General features: G+C 46.3%; 2 non-coding genes across 2 annotated transcripts; both read left to right on the top strand.

The window, feature by feature from the left end:
- The first annotated feature begins 6,105 nt into the window (after window positions 1-6,105).
- Window positions 6,106-6,178, top strand: TRNAF-GAA (transfer RNA phenylalanine (anticodon GAA)). Its single transcript has one exon. It is a non-coding gene; the product is annotated as a tRNA-Phe (tRNA).
- Window positions 6,179-11,186: 5,008 nt separating this feature from the next.
- TRNAF-GAA (transfer RNA phenylalanine (anticodon GAA)) lies at window positions 11,187-11,259 on the top strand. The gene has a single exon. It is a non-coding gene; the product is annotated as a tRNA-Phe (tRNA).
- Window positions 11,260-23,834: the final 12,575 nt, after the last annotated feature.

The following is a 23,834-nucleotide window of genomic DNA, read 5'->3' as shown; positions in this document are numbered from 1 at the left end:
AGGGTAAATTAGATTGGATTAAATATTAGGGAGGCCCTGGTATGGAATTCCCAGAGAAGCTGTGGCTGCCCCATCCCCTGGGAGTGTTCCAGGCCAGGCTGGATGGAGCTTGGAGCAACCTGGGATAGTGGAAGGCCTCTGCCCATGCCAGAGGTGTTGGAACTGGATGATCTTCTAGATCCCTTCCAAACTAAACCATTTGATGATTATCCAATTACATTAAAGTCCTTTACTAAGAGAAATATAGGATTTGGTGCTGAAATAATTTAAAAATTCACTGAAGGTCAAACATTTTTTCCACCACAATTTCCCATATATTAACTAAAAAAGAAGCCCTTTGCTTCATAACTTTGTATTTAGATTTTTCTTCCTTTAAGTGGGAACTCTCAGTTCAATAATTTTCCATTTTTTTAGGGAAGGGCTGAAGCTTTGAAATGCTAAGAAATACAGAACCCCACCCTTTTCCATCAGCTGTAGGACATTTCAATGGGAGTAGCTCTCAGCCAGAGACAGAGGGATTAAAGAAAGCATAAAACAATCCAGGCAGCAATTGTGATGGACAAACATTATTCACAGATTTAATTATTCCAGATTTAATTATTCCCATTTGCATAATCATCCTCAGGGACACAGGTCTGTGGCTAAATCCCTGGAATCACGCAGCTCTTGCGTTGTTCATTGATCCTGAAGGAATTTTTTCACAGGGAAAAGCTGCTGATGTGGCAGGAGGAGGTCTGACCACCCTCCCAAAAAACTCAGCTCCGATTTTCACCCATCCCCAAAAAAGATTCGGCACCACAGAATTCCCAGAGCCGCAAGGAGACTGATGGAGGCTTCACTCCCAATTTCACCCCTCCTAAACCGTGCTGGGATAAAATACCCTTTAAATGTCAGATGAGCAGGAGCTTTACCTGGACAAAGATTATTCAAAGATTTAATTATTCCCATTTGCATAATCATTTAATCATTCTCAGGGACACAGGTCTGTGGCTAAATCCCTGGAATCACACAGCTCTTGGGTTGTTCATTGATCCTGAAGGAGTTTTTTCACAGGGAAAAGCTGCTGATATGGCAGGAGGAGGTCTGACCACCCTCCCAAAAATCTCAGTTCCCCAAAAAAGATTCGGCATCACAGAATTCCCAGAGCAAGGAGACCGATGGAGGCTTCACCCCTCCAAAACCATGCTGGGGTGAAATACCCTTTAAATGTCAGATGAGCAGGAGCTGGCAGGTGGCTTTACCTCCCTCCCTGGGGACATCTGTGACTCGGCAGGGTCTCCTGACTCACAGGCAGTGCCCGGGGGGCTGCATCAGCCCCCTCCTCGGCGGGGGCAGGCAGGTGGGCCAGGCAGAGCCCCAGCCCCACGGGGAGAGAGATGCTTTTAGCTCTGACTCATCCCTGGGCTGCCTTTGGAGGGAGGGAGAGGCAGCAGCTCCGCAGAGTGGGAGTTGCTCTGCTATTTTCTGTTTACCGCTTCTGCTGGCTGTCATTTCCCACCTGGGGACAATGAGTTTGAAAGCCCAGAGTGCAGCATTTTGTGGCTGGAACATTATATTTTTTTTCTCTTCTCACGATGGAGGGTGAAAGTTTGGTGCTGGAGGGAGAACCTGGAAAATGGAGAAGTGGAAGGAAAATCTCATTTTGGGCAGGGAGGGGATATCACTGTTATTTTACAACCAGACTATCAGAGGGTTTATTGGTGCCTGTTAACTTGAGAAATATGTGGGGAAGGGGGAAAATGAGCCTTCCCTACCCCCAAATCCTGGCTGGATTTTTGTTCCAATGTCATTCCTGCCACACAGGACCCAGATAAGCTACCAAAAGTCCCTTTAGGTCAATATTTCTATGCCTCAGAGCTGTCAATCTTCCCATCAATCTCGGTGTCACTCGGGTCCATTTTCCGCTGGATGCATTATCCGTGGAGAATCAATTGCACGGCTTGGGGCTGGGTTATTGATGCCATTATCTTGTTTATGGCTTGTGGATGTTTCTGGATTTAAAGCAGTGCCCTTCTAACACCCAAATCAAAGAAAAGTCCAATTATTCCCATATTTCAGATTCAATATGGAGATGGATCCACTCAGGGTTTTTGCCCCACCAGGCTTGTGTTGTTTACAGGGGTTGATCCTGTTCTGTGCTCTCTGAGAATGGTATAAAATGGTTTTGCTTGGAAGGGACCTTAATGATTAGCCTGTTTTAACTCTCCTGCCATGGGCAGGGACACCTTCCACTATCCCAGGTTGCTCCAAGCTCTGTCCAACCTGGCCTTGGACACTTCCAGGGATGGAGCAGCCACAGCAGCAGCCTGTGCCACGGCATCACCACCTTCATAGGCAAGAATTTCTTTGTAAAATCCCATCTAAATCTACTCTCTCGCATCTTAAAGCCCCCCCCCACCTTGTCCTGTCATTGTTTGCCATTGGAAAAAGCTCCTTTCCAGCTTTCCTGTATCCCCTTTTAGGCACTGGAAGGCCACAGTAGAGTCTCCAGGATAACTGGTGAGCAAATTCTGAAAGGTCTTCTCAGACAGGCTGAGGACTTGAACCTCATCTCTTGTCTAATTTCAAGAGCAAGATCCAATTTATATCCTCACATGTCTCCAGCAGCAAATTGTATAGGAGTAGATTGGCTTAGCCAGGAGAGATTTTCAGGCCTCGATCCTAAATGGAGACCTCCCAACAGCCTGGTGTGACCTGCCTGACTCCCAACGGCCTGGTGTGACCTGCCTGACTTCCAAACTAGCCAAGAGAGATTTTCAGGCCTCGATCCTAAATGGAGACCTCCCAACAGCCTGGTGTGACCTGCCTGACTTCCAAACTAGCCAAGAGAGATTATCAGGCCTCGATCCTAAATGGAGACCTCCCAACAGCCTGGTGTGACCTGCCTGACTCCCTTTCCAGCTTTCCTGTATCCCCTTTTAAGGACTGGAAGGCCGCAGTAGAGTCTTCAGGATATCTGGTCAGCAAATTCTGAATGTTCTTCTCAGACAGGCTGAGGACTTGAACCTCATCTCTTGTCTAATTCCAAGAGCAAGATCCAATTTATATCCTCACATGTCTCCAGCAGCAAATTTTATAGGAGTAGGTTGGCTTAGCCAGGAGAGATTTTCAGGCCTGGATCCCAAATGGAGACCTCCCAACAGCCTGGTGTGACCTGCCTGACTTCTAAACTAGCCAAGAGAGATTATCAGGCCTGCATCCTAAATGGAGACCTCCCAACAGCCTGGTGTGACCTGCCTGACTTCCAAAGAGATTTGGAGGCTCATGCTTCCCCTTTCCCAACGAGTCCTATGGAGCACCTCCAGCTGGCACTCACAGTCTCAGATCTTGGCAGGGAATGTCTGTCTACCCAGGAAAGCTCATTGTGCATGGCTGGAGCTGCCAAATTCACAGCTGGAGCAGCCAAATTCACAATTCATGCTTAGCCATAGTGCAGTAGTGGAATTTTGGAGGAGAAACCATGGGAAGCTGCAGCACAAACCCTATATCTGAAAGGGTTGAGTACCTGGAGGAGTTCCCCGAGGTTGGAAAAGCAATTCCCAGTGCTGAGACAGAGCTGCACACCAGGATTGGGTCAGAGCTGTGATTTCCATGAAAACAGAACCTCCCATCCTCCACATATTTCACTGCCATAATCCTTTTCCATCTCTCACACCCAGGTTTTTCTCCCTGTTAGAGAAAACCTGTTTTTTTACAGACAATTAATGAAGCTGAATCATTCACCCAGGCTTAAGACTGTGTAAAGATTTGGATCCCATTCTTGAAGCAGCCACATCTAATGGGAGAAGAGATTCTTGAGTGCTGCATCCAGCTCTGGGTTCCAGCACAGGAAGGATGTGGAGCTGCTGGAGGAAGTCCAGAAGAGGCACCAGGATGATCAGAGGGATGGAGCAGCTCTGCTGTGAGGGAAGGCTGGGGGAATTGTGATTGTTTGGCCTGGAAAAAAAGGCTTAGGGTGACTTAATTGTGGCCTTCCAGTACCTGAAGAAGCTGGCAAGGCTTCCAACTGAGAGTAGGGTTGGATTGGATATTAGGAAGAAATTCTTCCCTGTAAGGGTGGAGAGGCCCTGGCACAGATTGCCCAGGGAAGCTGTGGCTGCTCCATCCCTGGAAGTGTCCAGGGCCAGGTTGGACAGGGCTTGGATCAACCTGGGATAGTGGAAGGTGTCCCTGCCCAGGCAGGGGGCTGGGAACGAGATGATCATTAAGGTCCTTTCCAACCCAAACCATTCCATGTTTGTTTCTGATGTTTGATGCTTCTTGCATTGGAATGAAGCATGTGGGTGAACTGATGACCTTCAACTGCAGGAGGTTGCTCTGGAGGGAGCTAAAGATGCTCCAGATTTTTCCTCCATCTCCACATGCTCTGGAGCCTTGCAGGATCCTGGCGTAAACTTAGAAAAACTTTGTGGTTTCTCTGCTTTCCTTCTGAGCTGAGGGAAACCAGGGGGTGCCACCTCTTGTAGGTGTCCTTTGCCTACATTGCCAGATTTATCCTGACTCTGCACACAGATTTTGGAGTGCTTTGGATGAGGACCCTCACCAGGTTCCCTCTGAAACCACTGGCACAAGGAATGCTTGGGAATGCTCAAGAAATGGAGCTGGATTCTCAAGAGGCAGCACAACCAAAAACCACACTCTTTGTTCTTTGCAGTTTTGGGGACTTGGATTATAAGTCAAGTTGTTAAACAACAACATTCAGAACATTTAGATGGGAAAATTTCTCTTATTTTTTGATCTCAAATAATTTACATTTAAGCACGAATTTACCCACCAATCATTTCTAAATGGATTTCTTTTTAAGGCAATTTAAGACAGGGAAAATTAGGTGTTATTGGATGCATACTGGGGAGCACAAGCCTTATTTATTGGAGAGGCAGCAATGAACTGCATATGTTACATAATTATATAGAAGATAGCAGAATTGCAGTGTTCCGAAACAAAAAAGTGCCAGCATTTGGAAAGAAGAGGGATGATTTGAGGTAATTTATGTAGTTTAGAGTGATTTAAGTGTAGTTAAACAATTGCACATTTTGGTGCAATGTCTGACATAATAGTCCAGGAGACCTGAAAGGTTTTCAAGTCTGTTTTCCATGTCAGCTTCCCAGCAGATGCTCCACAGGGAAAATTCTTATTTGTGGGGAGATGCTGCTCCTGGCCACGTTTTCCTGAGATTTGTTCTCTCTTGCTTTGTTGTGTGCTGAGTCACACCATTCCAACACTGGAATGTGCTGCCCAGAGAAGCTGTGGCTGCCCCATCCCTGGAAATGTCCAAGGCCAGGTTGGATGGGGTTTGGATCAACCTGGGACAGTGCCCCTGACTGAGGGAGTGAAATGAGGTGATCTTTAAGGTCCCTTCCAACCCAAACCATTCCAGGGCTCTTCTTGAAGGAGTGTTTGTCGGGATCTTTAGCTTGTGAGAGTGACCCTGAGAAATGTTAGAAATTCTCTTTTGTCAGCTCGGCGCTTGAAAAAGGAGTCAGGGCTCTTCATTTCTCAGTCTCAAGGTTGTTTATTGTATCTTATCTATAAAATTCTTTCTCCTGTCCTGCCGAGGTCCGCTCAGCAAGACAGTCAGAAGCATTCTGCCTGCCCCTGGGGTGGTGTTATGTCTTTATACCAAAAACTACATACACAATGTTTACAATTACTTTCCAATACCTATCACCTATGTTAGACAGTGAGCTTCTACTCTAAACCAATCTAAAAGTGCCAACACCACAGCAGAAGATGAAGGCCAAGAAGAAGAAGGAGAAAGGCTGGACATGCCCAGATCCCTCCATCGTGCCCTCCTGAATCTTTATTCTAAAAACCCCAAAATCTACTTTTTCAACTTGTGATAAATTCACTATCATTCTGCTTAATATGTCATGGCTTGCAGATCATCTGAGGTGGGTAACTTGCTCCATGGGTCATAATCAAAACACAGGCATTTTTGGGCTCTGTGTCAGGGTCTCTAAGACCCCTGGCAGGGGTCTTGGCTGCTCAGGACAGCCAGAGGGGTGTCCTGAGTCCTAACAAGTGTTGGGCAAACTGGTTTGAAGGGTAAAAGTTTGAAATCTGATTGTGTTCCAACAGGTCTTGGAATATCTGAGCCCTAGCAGGGCTGAAGTAGCTCAGCTGGGAGAGCGTTAGACTGAAGATCTAAAGGTCCCTGGTTCAATCCCGGGCTTCAGCAGACTTTTCCTGCGCTTTTGGGTGCCCAGGCCTGGGCTCTGCACTGCAGGAGAGACCTGCACACCCAGGACAGAGCCCAGCCCAGGGCCAGCAGCACTGGGAGCCACTGGAGGGCACAGGAGCATCTTAGCTGTGGGGAAAGGAGGAGAAACTGGGCCCTGCGGCCTTGAGAGAGTGTGGAGCTGCCCTTCTCTGGCATGATCCCATCTGGAGGTGGTGCTGGACAAGGGGCTGCTGTAGGTCCTGCTTGAGCAGGGCTTTGGAGCAGGGACCTCATGGAGGAATTTTGGGAATATTTCGGATCAGGACTTCCAGAATTTGGGAATTTTTGGGATATTTTGGATGGGGAATTCTGGGATTTGGGGACTCCTGGGAATATTTGGGATCCTAATTTTTTGGGATTGGGGAATTCCAGGATTTGGGAATTTTGGGAATTTTTGGGCTGGGGAATTCCGGGATTGGGGAATTTTGGGATTCAGAAATTCCAGGATTGGGGAATTTTGGGAATATTTGGGATCAGCAATTCCAGAATTTGGGAATTCCAGGATTTTGGAATTTTGGGGAATATTTGGGATGGGAAATTCTATTTGGGAATTTTGGGATTGGAAAATTTTGGGATTTGGGAATTCCCGTGAATCTTTGGGATACGGATTTCTGGGATTTGGGAATTCTGGGATTTGGGAATTCTGGGATTTGGGAATATTTGGACCTCAACCAGTCTGAGCCTGTGGAAGAGGGACAGGGTTTTACAATTCAAGTATTTTACCAAAAATTGTGATGTAAAGAGATTTTTGTTCCTTCCACTGCCTGTTCCCAGTCCTGTGGCATGGACTGCCCTGGAAACTGGGGGTAATGTTGAGCCACCGATGTGGGAGGCTGCTTAGTCTGGAGTGAGTCCAGAGGAAACCACAAAGATTATTAGAGAGATAGAGCTCCTCTCTTATGAGGAAAGGCTGCGTTTGTTCAGCCTGGAGAAGAGAAGGCTCCAGGGAGACCTCAGAGCCCCTCCCAGCGCCTAAAGGGGCTCCAGGAGAGCTGGAGAGGGATTTGGGAGAAGGGATGGAGGGACAGGACAAGGGAGAGTGGCTCAAAACTGACAGAGGGCAGCATTAGATGGGATATTGGGAAGAAATTCTTCCCTGTGAAGCTGGGGAGGCCCTGGTACAGGTTTCCCAGAGAAGCTGTGGCTGCTCCATCCTTAAAAGTTTCCAAGGCCGGGTTGGACAGGGCTTGGAGCACCCTGTGATATTGGAAGGTGTCCCTGCCCCATGGTAGGAGTGTTGGAACTCAATGATCTTGAAGGCCCCTTCCAACCCAAACCATTCCATGATTTTATGATCCTTTGAGGACAATCACTGGTGCCCAACCACCTGTGCCAGGCACCTTTCCAGACTTTGAGCAACACCAGACACAGCTGCAGAGTCATCATTGCCAGCAGAGCTCAAATCCTTGCTGGAATTAATGATTTGAGTCTGCTTAATTAAAGGTTTCTCCCCTTTGCCCTAAATGTTAATCCCTTCTCCAGCCATGGAATTGCACTGGGGCTCTGTGAGCTCATTTCTTTGTATTTTGGGTCAGTGAGGCACTGAACACTGAAAGAGGGACTGGATCCTCCTCCCTTCAGTGTTGCCCTCTCCCCAGAAAAGCAGAAAGAATGCTTTGATATCACACTACATAATTTTCTTCTTACGAGCCCTTGGAAACACCTTTATCGCAGAAAAAAAAATAATTAAAGAAATAACATTTGAACTTCAGAGAAAAGGAAAAGGAGAAAGCCTGGCTGAGACAGCTTAAAACACATGATTCATCAAGGGTAGAGCTGAGATGAGACCTGAGAAAGACCTGCTCTACACCCTGTAACACATCTCTGAAAAATAAAGGTGGCAGGGATGCAGTGGTGAGTGATACAGCCACGGAAAAATAGGTGTGAGTGCTGGGCAGACAACACAGTCAGGGAATACAGCAATCCCTGGAGACCAGGAGAGGCTTGGCAGCTCATTCCTGCCCACTCTCACGGTTATCCATGATTTGGAGTGGCTGCAGGGGGCTGCCAGGTGGGAACTTGTGAGATACTTGAAGTATTATCCCTTCTTTTGCAGAGCCACAGTGTGGATCCAGATGGATCTGAGTGTGGGTGCTGCAATGCAGAGAACTTGTCTCGTCCTTCATTTGCAAAATCTGCAGCTAGAAAAACCCCCAGAGTCCTGGTCCCTCCTGTGGCAGCCCCTCATTCCATCTCATTTCCTGCTTGGCTCTCCATCACCCCAAAATCTGGGATCATTTCCTCTCCAGACAGACTGAGCGCCAAGAAGGACAAAAACGCTTCAGGAGCTCCAGGGATTGCTGAGATTGGATTTAAGCAGGAAATAGAACAAATTTCCCAGGGCAATCTCCTGCTTGTGGCCCGGATGCCTGGGAAGAGGGAATGGATTGACGGAGGAATGGTCGTAAGGCAGCAGAAAAGAGGGACTGACGTCAGAGCTCCTCATTTCCATTTCTACGTCACCTAGCAACAGTCCAGTTAAGGACTGAACTTCCGAGACATGGATTCCCTGGGAATTTTCCCATTAGGTGGCACCACTGGCCTTGGGAAGGCTTTCATCTGCTCTGCCTCCATCCAGCCAGATACACCTAGATCCAAATGTACTGATCTCTCCCTCCCAAAAATTCAGAAACAGATGAAAATGGAACAGATTTGTGAAGACCTAAAAGTGCTGGAGATCCAAATGCATTGATCTCTCCTTCCCAAAAATTCAGAAACAGCTGAAGATGGATCTGATTTGTGAAGAGCTAAAAGTGCTGTGGGTTATTTGTTGTAATTGATTTGGAGAAAAACTTTTCATAGGGCCCAGCCTATCTTTAATAGAGATTCTGGAAAACACCATAGAGAGACAAAATCTGGCTGCTCTTGGCATTAATTAAATGATCCTGAAGGTCCTTTCCAACCCCCCAAAAATTCCGTGACTGGGTCAATTGTAGACATTTGCCTTTTTGGACTCAGAGAAGTGTAGGTGAGATGAATCCCACCCCAGGAACCTTTTCAAAATTGCTGTGTTTTACAGAAAAAAATGTCATGCCACATCTTCTCTTGTGGTCTTCACTCCCTGTCACAGGGATGTGCCCACCTGGCCTTCCAGGAATTTGGAAATCATCACTGCTGGTAATGCCAAACAGCTCACAGCTGCTCAGGGAAGAACAAAACATAACTATTTCAGAGAATTAGAGGCTCTGATGTTTCAAAATAGGCATTGGTCTGTTTTGATTTGCTTTCAAAGACAGAATCTTTGAAGAAAAATTAAGCCTGGAGCAAGTCCACACTCCAGACATTAAAAACTCTTCAAAGCAAACCTTTACATGTGAGTAAACACTTAGGATAGACTCCAAAATAATCAGCTAAGAAATCATCTGGCTGCGCAATTCTCACTTTCCTTCATCATCCAAGTGTGGAAAAAAATACCAAGAAGAGTGTTGTGTTCCTCAAATCTGGTCCAAGATGTACTTGTAAGATCTACAGTCACCGAGCTCAAGAAATTGCTCCTTTAAAAACCTTCTGCAGATAAAAATAACCTGCTCTGAGCACACAGTTTGGGGATGACCTTGCAGAGGATGCAGCGCAAGACTTTATCCTCATCCTGTTGCATGGACAATAGGAAAAACTTACTGGGGTCAATGCTGAGCTTCCTTCTTCTTATGGATTCTGGAGTCCTGATGGAGATGAGAGAGACACAACAAGGATGGCTCATTCCCACTTCAGGGCTGAGGCCCAATTACCCTCCTGTGGCTCCAATTAATTCCTGGACAACACTGTAGATCCCTCTCATGTCAGCAGCTCTACCAGACACAAAATGGAATTGGTTTTGGGAATTTTTCTGGGGTTATGTTGTCTGTTGGCTGTGGTCTTTGTTGGTCCTGGATTTGTTATGTTATTTTTGCACTGGTTTTTTTTTTTTTTTTCCCAGCACTACAGAGCTTTCAAAAGCTGGATCTGGAATGTTTTAGGTCACATAGAGGAGACAATGTGTAAGTCAAGAAGCAGAAATTCTGTAGCTCATGTCTCCAAAAATTGTCCACTTGTCAAGCACAAAGATGCTGAGACCCTCAGCCATCCATGACCAGCTCCTCAGTGACCACGGGTGGGGATCACCACTGGGATCCAGTGCTGGAAGGGTTTTTGGAGAAAGAAAACCCACTTTGGGAATGATCCTGCTGCCTGGATATTTCAAAAGATTCTGTAGCCTAGTTTAGGAGCCCGAGATATCAGGAACTGTTATCTAATAAATGTCAGTGAGGAAATATCAGCTGCTGTCAAGCTGAACATTCAAACCCAGATTAAATATATTTCTGACACCTTTCACTACCAGATTTTTAACAGACATGGAAAGCTTGCTGTGCGTTCCACATATGTATTTTGGGAATACATATGTGAATTTGAAGCTGGTGAAAGATGGGAGATTGTCCTGGGAGCAAATAATTTGCAGGATAAGCCGGTGGGATGGGCAAACATCTCCCATATCACTGCATGAAGATGCCTGGCTCCCATTCCTTAAGTGGAGAGAGACAGATTGATGTGAAAAGATTAGCCAGGCTCCATGGATAATTCCAGATCCTTCCGTGGGATCTGTGAAAAGGTGTCAGGAAATTCTGTTCAATGCTACTGCTCCTGGCTGGTTCCCAAATCAGGGCTGCTGTTTAATTCCAGATTTAGCCATGTTTTATCACAGAATGCCAGAATGTTTCAGGTTGGGAAGGGCCTTAAAAATCATGTCTTTCCAATCCCTTGGCATGGGCAGGGACACTTTTCACTGTCCCAGATTTCTCCAAGCCCCATCCAACCTGGCCTTGAAAACTTCCATGTGTCTTGAGCCATTAATTCTGATCTCAGTCTGTCTCTATCCTGTTCCCTGAAGCAATTATTGGATTCTCAAGAAAAAGTCAACCAAAGGCTGCCTGAAAAGCTTGAAAAGTTATCATATTCCAACAGGTTTTGGGAAAATCTGAGCTCTGGCAGAGCTGAAGTAGCTCAGCTGAGAGAGTGTTAGACTGAAGATCTAAAGGTCCCTGGTTCAATCACAGGCTTCAGCAAACTTTTCCTGCACTTTTCTGTGCCCAGGCCTGGGCTCTGCACTACAGGAGAGGCCTGCACATCCAGGAGAGATCCAGCCCAGGGCCAGGAAGGTGGTCACAGAATCATGGAATGGGTCAGGCTGGAAGGGACCACAGCTGAATCATCTGGTGCCACCTCCTTGCTCAAACAGTGTCATCCCAGAGCACGGACACAGGATTGTGTCCAGAAGTTCTGGAATATCTCCAAAGAGGGAGACTCCCACCTCCTCTGATCTCTGTTCAAGGCTTGGTCATTGCACAGGGAATAAGTTCTGCCTCATGTCCAGGTGGGATCAGTTCCTGGGATCAGTTCCTGCCTGTTCCTCTTGTGCCATTGCTGGGCCCCCCAGAGCAGAGCCTGTTCCATGATTCTGTGACCACCTTCCTGTGGACAGGGACAGATAGGGATGAGGTCCCCTCTCAGCTGTGTCTCCTCTCAAGGCTGAACAGCCCCAGCTGAACATAATGAAAAGACTGGAGCCTCTTTCTTATCAGTAGAGGATCAGAGGGATTGGTTGCCCTGAGAAGTTGTGGAGTTTCCATTCTGAGAAATTTTAAAATGCCACCTAGCTGTGGCATTTCCCTGGGTTACTGGCTCTGTGTGGCCCTGCTGGAGCAGAGAGTTGCACTAGAAGATGTCCAGAAATCTCCTCCAACTCTTCAGCAAGTAGAGGACAAAGACAAAATTTTATGTGTAGGGCAGGAAAAAGCCAGGCCAATGTCATCCTCAGGTTTTCCCATCAGCAGTGTCCACCTGGCCAATCTGCACCATCATCCTGGCTGACCAACCAGCCAACAAAGAGCTGGGACCAAGATTAGGGTGTCAGAAAAACAGACCTACAAATGAATAAAACCAAATTTAAACACTCCTATCCTTAAAATATTATCAAGGTAAAGTTCTCCTCTTTTTATTTTTTTCCCTTTTTTTTTTTTTTTTTTTTTTGAGTCAAAATAATAACTCTAAAAGCACAAAGAGACTCCTTCAAATTGAACTCCTCACCCGCTCTGAAATCCCGGTGCCTGTCATCTGCTGCAGGATCTGCAGTGTGACGTCACACCCAGAGCCCCCAAATAAACTTCCGCTCTCATTTCAGGCACCATCTGTGTCCCATTTCTGCAGTGCCTGGCAGAGATTGCTTGCCTTCTATGGAATGTTCCTTTCCCCTTGCCTGAGCTGCAGACTTCGGAGGTGGGGAAGTCGGCGGGTGGAACGGATCCCAGCTCCGCGCGCTGCGCTGGCTGTCCTTGGGTGCTGGGATGATTTTGGTGCTTGTCCTTGGTCAGATGGCCTCAAACCAGGCTCCAGGGCAACCCAAAGAAGAGGTGAAGATAACATTTGGTCATCTGGTTGCAGGAAATGGGAGAGGCTTTACGGGGGTGTTGGGTGTTGATGAGGGTGGGAGTGGTGAGGTGAGGAAGAGCCAAGTTGGGGATAATCGTGGAGGGGTCCAAATGCACTGGAACATGGAACTGCTCTGGGTCACAGAGTCACAGAACCACAGAATCACAGAACTACAGAACTAGAGAATAACCTGAGTTGGACCCCTAAGGATCATCCAATCCAACTCCTGGCCCTGCAAAGGACACCCCAACAATCCCACCATGTGCCCAAGAGTCTTGTCCAAGCAGTCCCAGAGCTCTGTCAGGCTAGTTCTGTGACCACAAGAAACCAGGGGAGCTGTTCCAATACCCAACCACCCTCTGGGGGAAGAACTTTTCCCTGAAATCCAACTTAAACCTCCACAGACACAACTTCAGGCCATTCCCTCGGGTCCTGTCACTGTCACCACAGAGCAGAGATCAGTGTCCACCCCTCCTCTTCCTCTCAGGAGGAAGTTTTAGACTGTGGTGGGGTCTCCCCTCATTCTCCTCTTCTCCAGCTGAACAAAGCAAGTGCCCTCAGCTGCTCCTCACACAGCTTCCCCAGGATGGAGTTCACAATTTTGTCTTCCTCTTATGCAAATAAATTGAACTTTAATGCGTAATTCAGGCAGATGCAACCCAAACGTATCATGAAGAGCCTTGCCTTAGGCTCCCCACCAAACCAGCTGAATCTCTGCCAATCCCGTGCCTCAGTTTCCCTCTCTGCAGCACTGACACTTCCCTTCCTTTCTCCTGGGAAGAGCCAGCTTGCAGGTGAAAGTACTCTGTGTTCCCAGCTTGTTTTCTTGTGTTATCCCAGCACGTGTCCCCAGGGATGATGCTGGATTACTCATACACCTCTCGAGTCCTCTGCCTCTCTAATTCCTTTTATTTGCAAGAATTAGGAACAGTCATGCTATCCAGGAAAACACAGCCCTCACAATGCCAGCACCGGCGTCACAGAGCTGTGCTTGGCAGGCTGTTCCTGAGAAACTCCTGGGACTTTCAGGTGGATTCACCTCCAAGTGGGGCGGAAATGGGGAGGAGGGAGTGATTAGAGAGGAGAGGACAAATTGTCTCAGAACACTGCAAGATGAGGTAAATAATTAGGAAACCATGTGGGAAAACAGATGATTCAAATCCTGGGTCACTTTTGATACACAACTTTTCAAATAGCCAGGAAAGACTTTGGGATTTTTCTGGAAAGGGAGAGGGTACTGGAGATGAGAAAAACTTGGAATATTTTGCCTATCATGGCAAAGGTTAACCAGGTTGAGTGTTGATCTTGATGTGGATCTGGAGGTTGTAAGGATGAGGAATTTGTGGTCAAGCCAGAGGTCAGCACTGTAAGAAAGGGGTTTAAACTGGTTAAGGAAGTGAAAATTCCAAGGCTCATATCAGTCAATACAGGGCAGCTCCCAATGAGCTCTTTCCTGTCCTCCAGAAAGACCTACAAATGCCAGAAGAGGCTTGTAGGGACTTCTAGGAAAAGAGTTTTGCCATGTGGTTGCTGGGAACTCCCTTCCCATCCCTAATGTTCGTTTTGCTGCACAACCCCCTTTGTTGCCACTGTGGCTGATCCCTCTGAGGATGCTCAGGTCTCATAAGACACAACAAAGTGGATGAAGAAGGTGTGATGAATCAAATCCTTCTTTTCCGCATTCTCCTTCCACTATTAGTTTTTAAGTGTTAATTTTTTGGTTTATTTTCTTCTTTTTTTTTTTTTTAGTCAAAAGCTGAGCCACAAAATTCAGGGGTTTAACCTACTTTTGAAATTGTATTACCCTTTGATTTTGAGGTGGTAGCCCCAAACTCTGACATGGGCAGCCATGGTTCAATGTTTATTTTGGTTCTCCCAGCTGCCAAAACAAGAGGTTTTGGCAACAAGCAGACATCTGCTGCCTTGGTGCTGCCATGTTTAATATCCCTGGTTATTAAATCAGTAATCCTGGTTGTGAAGATTTAGTCTAAAAGTGTTAAAACACTTTCTTGATCATTTTGATAACTTTTGTTTAATGGACTCTGCTTCTGGTTGTGGCACATTTTGGCAAGAGAAGCGGCCATCACACAGAAGCAAGGAGAAGAAAAAAATACTCCTAAATCAATGTCCAGCAATTTGAATTGATTTAAAGCCCTCTTTATTCCATTCCTGTATTCACATGGAGACCCCCATTCCCTCAAATCCCAGTTATAATCGGGCTCACTGGAAAGTTTCATCATTAGAAAGCTTATATCATATTAAATCATTATATCAGGAATAGTGTGGCCAGCAGGACAAGGGCAGTGATCACCCCCCTGTACCCAGCACCTCAAATCCTGGGTTCAGTTCTGGGTCCCGCATGATAAGAAGGACATTGAGGGGCTGGAAAGTGTCCAGAGGTGGGAATGAAGCTGGGGAAGGGTGTGGAGCACCAGGAGCAGCTGAGGGAGCTGGGAAAGGGGCTCATCCTGGAGAAAAGGAGGCTCAGGAGGGACCTTCTCTCCACAATCCCTGTGATAGGAGGATGGAGGCAGGTGGGGATTGGTCTCTTCTCCTAAGAAAGGAGGAATGGGATAAGGGACAACAGCCTCAAGTTGCATCAGGGGAAGAATTAGGTTGGATATTAGGAAAAATTTCTCTGTAAGGGTTGTCAAGTGCTGGCACAGGCTGCCCAGGACAGTGGTGGAGTCCCCATCCTTGAAATTAGTTAAAAGTCATGAGGATGTGGCACTTGGAGACATGGTTTAGTGGTGACCTTGGCAGTGCTGCAGTGATGGTTGGACTCAGTGATCCTAGAGGGCTTTTCCAACCTAAATAACTCCACGATTCAAAGCACCCAATTTTATAAAAAGCCATGGCATAGAGGGAAAAAGATCATTAATCTCATTTTCAGCCTATCTCAGCTGTTCTGCTATTCCTTACAGCAATAAAATTCCAGGAAAGACTGGCATAGGAGGGATCTGATGTTTCCTGGGAGTGACAGCAGAACCCTTCAAAGCCAGCAGAACCCTTCAAAGCCAGCAAAACCCTTCAAACAAGGAGTGGGAATAACTCGTAACACATTCCAGAGCCCTGCCGTGCTCTGTCTGTGCCTCCCGCCCACCTGCCAGGGGGAGTGGGGAGGGAAAAGTTCACCTGGAAGGGAAAACAAGCAGCTCCTGGAGGAGGTGAGAGAGGAGGATCCTGTGAAATGCCACAGTTTCATTCTCAGGTGCTTTCTGGGTTGAACCTGATCTAGGGGCATGAAAGGTGGGCAGGTGAGAGGGACAAAGGGCTCAAAGAGGTGTCCTAACATTTTTATCAATTCAGTCCACAAAGTCTGGCTTGTTTGGATTAAGGAATCTCTTGCATACTCCTCTGGAAGTCTCTCTCTCACATTTTCAAACACTGTTTAATTTGCTGCAGTGTGTGAGACTGACTTTTAACAATTTATCTTGACAGCTGCCAGCCCTGGAATGGGACAAATTCCTCAGCGCTGCTGGAGGATTGATGCAGATTTATCTGTGCTGCAGATGGCTGTAGGCACATTTGCAGGTGTTTGTGGGGATTTGGCTCCTTCTCCTGACATCTTCTATCTAATTTCTCTTTTTTTTTTTTTATAGTTTTTTTTTTAATAGTTTATGTTCCATCTCCTCCTCCTTTGACCCATGTGGGAAGTCATGGCTCACTTCCCTCAGCTGAGCTGAGGCTCTCAAAGGTCACTCTGGCCCCTGATTCATACAATCACAGAATCAGAGTTTGGGCTAGAAAACACCTTAAAGATCATCCAGTTCCAACACTCCATGGGCAGGGGCAACTTCCACTTGACCAGGTCACTCAGAGCCCCATCAAGTCACTTGGATTCTCCATCAGCATGTGCACAGGCTGATAAATCATATTTCTGGACATATTTTCTCTTGCTGTCAGGTTCTGCTCCTCTGAAAAATCATCTTATTGTGTCACTGTGTTTCCAAAGTAGGAACATTTACAGGAAAAATATTTTCTGTATTATTTCTATTTTCTACATTATTTCTATTTTTTATATTGCTCCTTTCTAAGCCAGACACTAAGAAGACTTGAGACAACAATCCCTGTACAGGCCGTTCACTGAAGGGTAGGACTTGATCGTTGTGAGTCCCTTCCAACTCAAAATATTCTGTGATTTTGTGAAATATCCAGAGCTATCCACACATTTTGATGGATGACCACAGGCCATCCATAAACTTGGGCTGAGGTTCTGTGCAGGCCCCTCACCTTTACCCCAAAATTATCAGGCAGCTGAGAGGTGTAATGCTATTTTTCATGGAATTCTGACCCCACATTCCAAACCCTGAGCAACAGTTTGTTTTTTTTCCCAGTGGAGAACTAAAATTGCAAAGGTACTGAGTTTTTCATCTACTGTCTATATTGAGAGGCTGGAAAGGAAAAAAAGGGAAAAAAAAAAAAGAAAAAGAAAAGCAGCTCAACTTAGAAACTTCAGTTCTAAGTTTCAAGTTAGAGGTGATGATCTGAGACCTTGAGCCGAAAAAAAAAAGTGCCCTCAGTGGATTTTTCAAGCTTTCTACTCCTGATTTTACGTACATCTGCTCTTGGTTTTTATTTAAAGGATTGGCTGCAAGAATATGGAGCTTGCAGGTTAAATCTGGAGCTGAGGCAAAGTGTGAACTCCACTTTTGGAAGCTTTCAGGTGGCTGCAAACCCAGCTCCCCTCAGCACATCCATGGCCACCCTTCAGGATCTTTGATGACTTCAAAACCAGCAGCTGGTGAAGATCAGTCCCAGGAACAAAAAAAGCTGCTGCCGTTTTCTATGCAGATTTGATGGTTTCCCAAAGCCCGTTTCACTTCTCCTCCTCCTCCTCCTTAAAATTCTCCTTCTCTGAGGTGCCAAAGCCTCCTCCATCAATTTGTGAGAACTTCTGCTTGAAAACTGGAGCAGAGCATCACCCACGGAACCAGGCTGGCATGAAAATACCGGAGGCAGAGGCTCTGATGAGAAATGACTTGAGGAGTTTCCCCGTGCCAGGGTGAAAGAAATGGGAAAATGGAATCAACTCCACCAAAATTCCTGGGTGATGGGACATCTGCCCAGCATATTCTGACCATGGACAGGGATATATCTCATTTTTTAATTTACTCCTGCTGTCTTTTAATTCATAATTTTATCCTTTTGCTGCTTGTCTGGGACTTGAACTGTACCCAAATCTATTTTTTTTTCCCCATGAAGAAAAAACCCCAACCAATGCAGCAGGTCAAGCTTTCTCCTAACATTTCCAATTGCTTGGAATGAGGGATGAGGAGGCAAAATTGAATTTCCAAAGCAAAAGAGAAGTTTTCAACTCATGTGGACAACTCAAGGAGGTTAAAAATCTGATCTAAGTGTAGTTTAAAGCCTTACATGCTGTAGAGTAATTAAAATCACTTCTCTACTGGATCCTCATCTTTTTTACATTAAATACTTTTCCCAAATTTGTCGAGTTTTGCCAAGGATGTTTTCAGTGCTGTAGATACTTGCTAGGAACCAAACTGAAATCCACCCACCTTTCTGTATGGAATTTCAAACTCTCCCCAAGCTGTCACCTCCTGGATGCTCCCAGAAGCTGCCAGAAGAGTTTTTACTCCTGTCCCAGCCTGAATCCTACCCTGGGCAGGACAATTTTAAAAAATCTCGATATCTAATAAATGACAGCAGGAAGCTCAACAATCCTGTTTCTCTCTGCTTTTCTGAGCACAATTTGCATATTTAAATAGGCTACTTCCCCTTGGAATGAACAGTGCTTCACGTTCTCTCCTTTTCCTCCACTTGCAGCCTACAGTCACAAATAAAATTAGGGTTTGTATTCAAAACTAAGAGAAAGGAGAATCCAAAACCCCAAAAGCTGACAGCCCCATTAATGACCTCAGTTGTATTTAATTAATCAGCCACACATAGTAAAGCCAAGGCCCTTCAAAGGTATTTTGACTGTTTACATTAGTACCTGTGGGGAATTGAGCTGGGTCCAAAAAGTATTGTTTTATTCTCCAGTTTTAGTGTTTGATGTTCAGAACAAGTCCTGGACAGTTGCTGCGTTTGAATATTCATCTTTTATGGTTTTTTTTTCTATTTTTTTGTTTGGTTGGGGTTTTTTGTTTGGTTGGTTTTTTGGTCTTTTGTTTGTTTGTTTGTTTTTGGTTTTGTTTTTAATTTTGGGGGTGGGTTTTTTTGCATGGCACATGTCCACACCCCATTTAAGAGAGAGTTTAGACAGTGACAGAAATCTTAACTCAATTTTTTCTGGGGTTTTGTTGGATGAGCTGAGTGAAAGAACCATTCTGATGCCCACATGGAATAAATCACAGAATCCTGGGAACGTTTGGGTCGGAAGGGACCTCAAAGATCATCCAGTTCCACCTCCCTGCCATGGGCAGGGACACCTTCCACTATCCCAGGTTGCTCCAAGCTCCATCCAATCTGGCCTTGGAATTTCCAGGGATGGAGCAGCCACAGCTTCTCTGGGAATCCTGTGCCAGGGCCTCACCACCACCACAGAGAAGAATTTCTTCCCAATATCCAATCCAGCCTGGCCCTCTGTCAATTTAAAGCCATTCCCCCTTGTCCTGTCCCTCCATCCCTTGTCCCAAGTCCCTCTCCAGCTCTCCTGAATCCCCTTCAGGCACTGGAAAAGGCTCTGAGCTCTCCCTGGAGCCTTCTCGTCTCCAGGCTGGACATTCCCAGCTCTCCCAGCCTGGCTCGAGGTCACATTCACTCTGTATAAGTCACCTTCAACATCATCTTCACAGCTGAATTCAGACCCTGTGCTTTCCCAGAAATCCTGGCAACTCCCACTGCTAAAAGCAGGCAGGGATGGATTTCCAGCTCTAAGCTCAGATTTTGGAAAAGCTGAGCCCTTAGGAGCAGCTGGACTCCCCTCTGGATGTACAGGGTCAGCTCCTAGGCCATGGAATTCTTCTTGAGGCTCTCTGAGGTAAAACTTCTCCTTAGCAGTAAAACCCTTGGTATTCCCAGGATCCTTATGGAGTAATTCAGAATATTTGGTGCCTCAGACCTCGACTCGACCTTCAGCCACCAAAATGTTGGGGACCAACCTGAGCTGCTCAGAGGGCATGAGAGAGGGCAAATCCGAGATTAAGCTGCTGTCAGAGGGTCAGGATGGCAGCTCTTGCCTCCCACTGCTGGATCCTTCTCCTGATGTGAGCAGGGGTGGGCTGCATCCCACAAAAGTGGGAATTTTCTTCCGTGTTACCAGCACAGCTCCAAGAGCTCCCTTAATATCTTTGTGCCTGCAGCAGTAATCTCAGGATTACTGCTCCCAAGGCATGCAAATAATAATCCTCTCTTTTCCTTCACCTTGTAGCTGCCGTGTAATTTAGGAAATTAATCTGCAGTGCCTTTTTTTGTCTGCATGTGCTGTCTCTGCCACGGTGAGATCCCTCTGGCACATCCCAGAGTGCTTTCCCAAGGATTCTGGAGAACTTTGCCCAGTTTTCTGAGGGGTGAAACTGAGACATGGGGAAGGGAATTGCCAAATCCAAGGGTGAAACTGAGACATGGGGAAGGGAATTGCCTTTTCCTCGTGCCAGCCATTGGCAGAACAAGAGACAAAGCAGACATGCAATTAACCCATATATTAAAGTAGCTCTGAGCAGCCTGGTCGAGTGGAAGGTGCTCCTGACTGTGGAATTATGTGACATTTCCAGTCCCTTCCAACCCAAACCATTCTATGATTCAATGAAAAAGAAAGCAAAAGCAAAATCCCTCTGTGGGAATGAGAACTGTCACAAAAACAATCAGAAAAATCCAAATTTCCTGGGTTTTATTTGGCTTTCTTTCTTTCTTTCTTTCTTTCTTTCTTTCTTTCTTTCTTTCTTTCTTTCTTTCTTTCTTTCTTTCTTTCTTTCTTTCTTTCTTTCTTTCTTTCTTTCTTTCTTTCTATCTATCTTTCTTTCTTTCTTTCTTTCTTTCTTTCTTTCTTTCTTTCTTTCTTTCTTTCTTTCTTTCTTTCTTTCTTTCTCTCTTTCTCTCTCTCTCTCTCTCTCTCTCTCTCTTTCTCTCTCTCTTTCTCTCTTTCTTTCTCTCTTTCTCTCTCTCTCTTTCTCTCTCTCTCTTTTTCTTCCTTTCTGCAGTAAAAGATTTTAACCCCCTGCTGAGTGTTTCCTATGTATTTATCTCCCTGGTCTTTCTATTCACGCTCCTCATCAGCTCTGGAACCGTGAGGTCGGGGTGGGTTTGTGAGGATCGATCCCTGCCCGAGCTCTTGGCAGCAAAGCTGGAGAGGGAAGTTCCCGAGGACTGGGGGAAAGCAAACCGGGACTGAAAGCATTGAGAGAAAGAAGCAGAAATCACCAGAATAAGAGGCAGAGAATCAGAGCTGAAGGGCAGAGCTGTTTGTGGGGGAGAGAGCTGCGGGTTGCAGCAGGTACCCGGGGAAAGATGGATGTTGGGATCTGCCGCGCTCTGATTGATCGGTGTGGGGGCCCTGGAGGGGTCTGAGCGGGGGTGAGAGGAGGGAGCTGAGTGCGAGGGGGCTGCAGGAGGTGCTGGCAGGGCAGCCGCCCCCGCTCCTGCCGCCCACCGCGGTTATTCATCCTGCTCCTTCCCTCGCAGCATCCCCGGGAGCACGGGCAGGTTTTAACCCTTCTCTCAGCCAAATCCAGGGAAACTTGGCAACTTCTGGTGCTCAGGTTTGAGTCAAAGCTGTTTCATCCAGGAGGGGACTGAGTTGTCAGGAGAAGGAGGAGGGGAAATAAAACTTCTCTCATCTCCTCTCAGAGCTACATTGTGGTCTCTGGGATTTCTGGATTTTCTGAACGCTGACACACCAGTGGGGATCTTTCCTTTGCCTTCCCACAGCTGTGGGTCAGGCTTGAAACCGATTTCATTGGAGTTACCCATGTGTGTTGAGCTCGGTTGAGCTCGTGTGTGACAGTGTTCACAGGGGTTTTCAGGTGAGGGAAGAGACAAGAATGTTGACTCCATATTCAGAAGGCTTGATTTATTATTTTATGATATATATATTACATTGAAACTATACTAAAAAGAATAGAAGGAAAAGTTTCATCTCAGAAGGCTAGCTAAGCTAAGAATAGAAAGGAATGAATAATAAAGGTTTGTGTCTCAGACAGAGTCCAAGCTAACTGGGCTGTGGTTGGCCATTAATTGTAAACATCCAAGATGGGCCAATCACAGATGCACCTGTTGCATTCCACAGCAGCAGATAACCATTGTTTATATTTTGTTGCTGAAGCCTCTCAGCTTCTCAGCAGGAAAAAATCCTAATGAAAAGATTTTCAGAAAAAGATGTCTGCGACACTCGTGTTTGAGGCCAACAAGCCCAGATATCACTGTCATTTCCACAGGCACAAAGGTGCCAGCTCTGGCTGGGCATCCCCTGGTGCTGGCTGGGAGCAGAGACCAGGTCAGGAGGGGGAACAGGTCCCCTGCACTGGGTGTTAGAGTGGCCAAAGGAAATGGAACTGCTCTGCCCTGTTTGTTGAGACTAAACCCATCTGGCAGGGCTAAAACCTCTTCCTCTCTCTGCCCCAGCAGAAGTCAGAGAATCCCAGATTCATGGAATGGTTTGGGTTGGGAGGGACCTTAAAATCCTGTGGTTCCAACCATCTCCATCAACACCTTCCCCTAGATCAAGTTGTTCAAGTTGCTCATCCAGCTTGGCCAATTATTTCCAGGGATGGGGCAGCCATAGATTCTCTGGGAAATAGGTCCCAGAATTTTACCACCACCACCACCACATGGAAAAATTTCTTCCCAATATCCCATCTAACCCTCCCTGCTGGCAGTGGGAAGCCATTTCCTGTGTCCTGTCCCTCCATCCCTTATCCCAAGTCTCTCTCCATCTCTCCTGGAGCCCCTTTAGGCTCTGGAAGGGCCTCTAAGATCTCCAAACCTTTTATTCTCCAGTCTGAATAATCTCTTATTATTATCTCTCTCATCTCGCAGCATTTCTTCAAAAAGAGACCTATTAAATCCAAACCACTTCCTGGGAATTGTTCCTGACTCCTGCTATGCAGGGAACTGTGTCTGGGCATAGTCTGGGAGCACACAGATTGTCACATTTAAGCCATTCTGGTCACCATCAGGTTGGTGTCTCTGGTATGGGATTTGCCTCTCTCCTTAAGGGATTTGCCTCTCTCCTTGGGGCTCAGGGCTGCCTTTCTCCAGGGGGTTAATGAGGTCGGAGCCCCTCAGCACAACCATGGTGTGTGAACTGTTCTTAAACCTCAGGGCAACATTTGGGATGTTCATAACACCTGAGCTCTGCTTTCATAACAAAACGAAGCCCAAGACACACACAAAATTTGATATAATTTAATCCTACACGTGGACCTTGCAGGGAGTTCTGACCCACTTTGATCCAATTTGGGGACCGGGAGGCTCCTGGCCTAATTTAGATCCAGGCAAAGACAGGTGGAGTAAAGGCTAATTTCCAGCTGGTGCATCTCTGAGCCAGATGATCCTGCCTGAGGGCATCAGGTCTGAAAAGGTCCGGCCTGGGTGAGCAGCTGCTGCATTTGTGGTGTTGCATTTGTGGTGTTGCGTTTGTGATGTTGCATTTGTGGTGTTGCGTTTGTGTTGTTGTGTTTGTGATGTTGCATTTGTGGTGTTGCATTTCTGGTGTTGTGTTTGTGATGTTGCATTTGTGGTGTTGCGTTTGTGGTGTTGCGTTTGTGGTGTTGTGTTTGTGATGTTGCATTTGTGGTGTTGCGTTTGTGCTGTAGCATTTGTGGTTTTGTGTTTGTGGTGTTGCGTTTGAGGTGGTGTGTTTGTGGTCTTGCATTTGTGGTGTGTTGTGTTTGGGGTGTTGCATTTGTGGTGTTGTATTTGTGGTGTTGCATTTAAGGTGTATTTGAGTGGTGGCTCTCGGCAGAGATATTTGCCCAGCAGAACCCCTGGTATCTCTTCAAGGCTTAAGCAAGTGATGATGTTTTTGGGTTATACACCAAAGTTATTTTAAACACATCCTGGTCAGGGAAGTATTTTTGGAATTTATGGAGGTATTTTTGGAATAACAGGCAGCCTGATGTCCCTGACTTTTAGAGCACCACCAGAAGGAAAAGGGGGGAGAAAAGTTCCTGTCTTTTGCCTATGTCTATGAAGAAGGGATTGGATGAGCATTGGGGTTGATCTTGAGAAGATCAAGGGTTTGCTGCTTCTCACTTGTCTTTTTGAACAACTGGCATTTCATGTCCTGTCTCTGGTGTTGGTCTCTGGTCCA

This window comes from Melospiza georgiana, chromosome 1 (genome assembly GCF_028018845.1).
Source record: "Melospiza georgiana isolate bMelGeo1 chromosome 1, bMelGeo1.pri, whole genome shotgun sequence".
In the NCBI taxonomy this organism is placed as follows: Eukaryota; Metazoa; Chordata; class Aves; order Passeriformes; family Passerellidae; genus Melospiza; species Melospiza georgiana.
The sequence above is the reverse complement of the archived record's forward strand: the minus strand, read 5'-3'. Positions and strand labels throughout refer to the sequence as shown.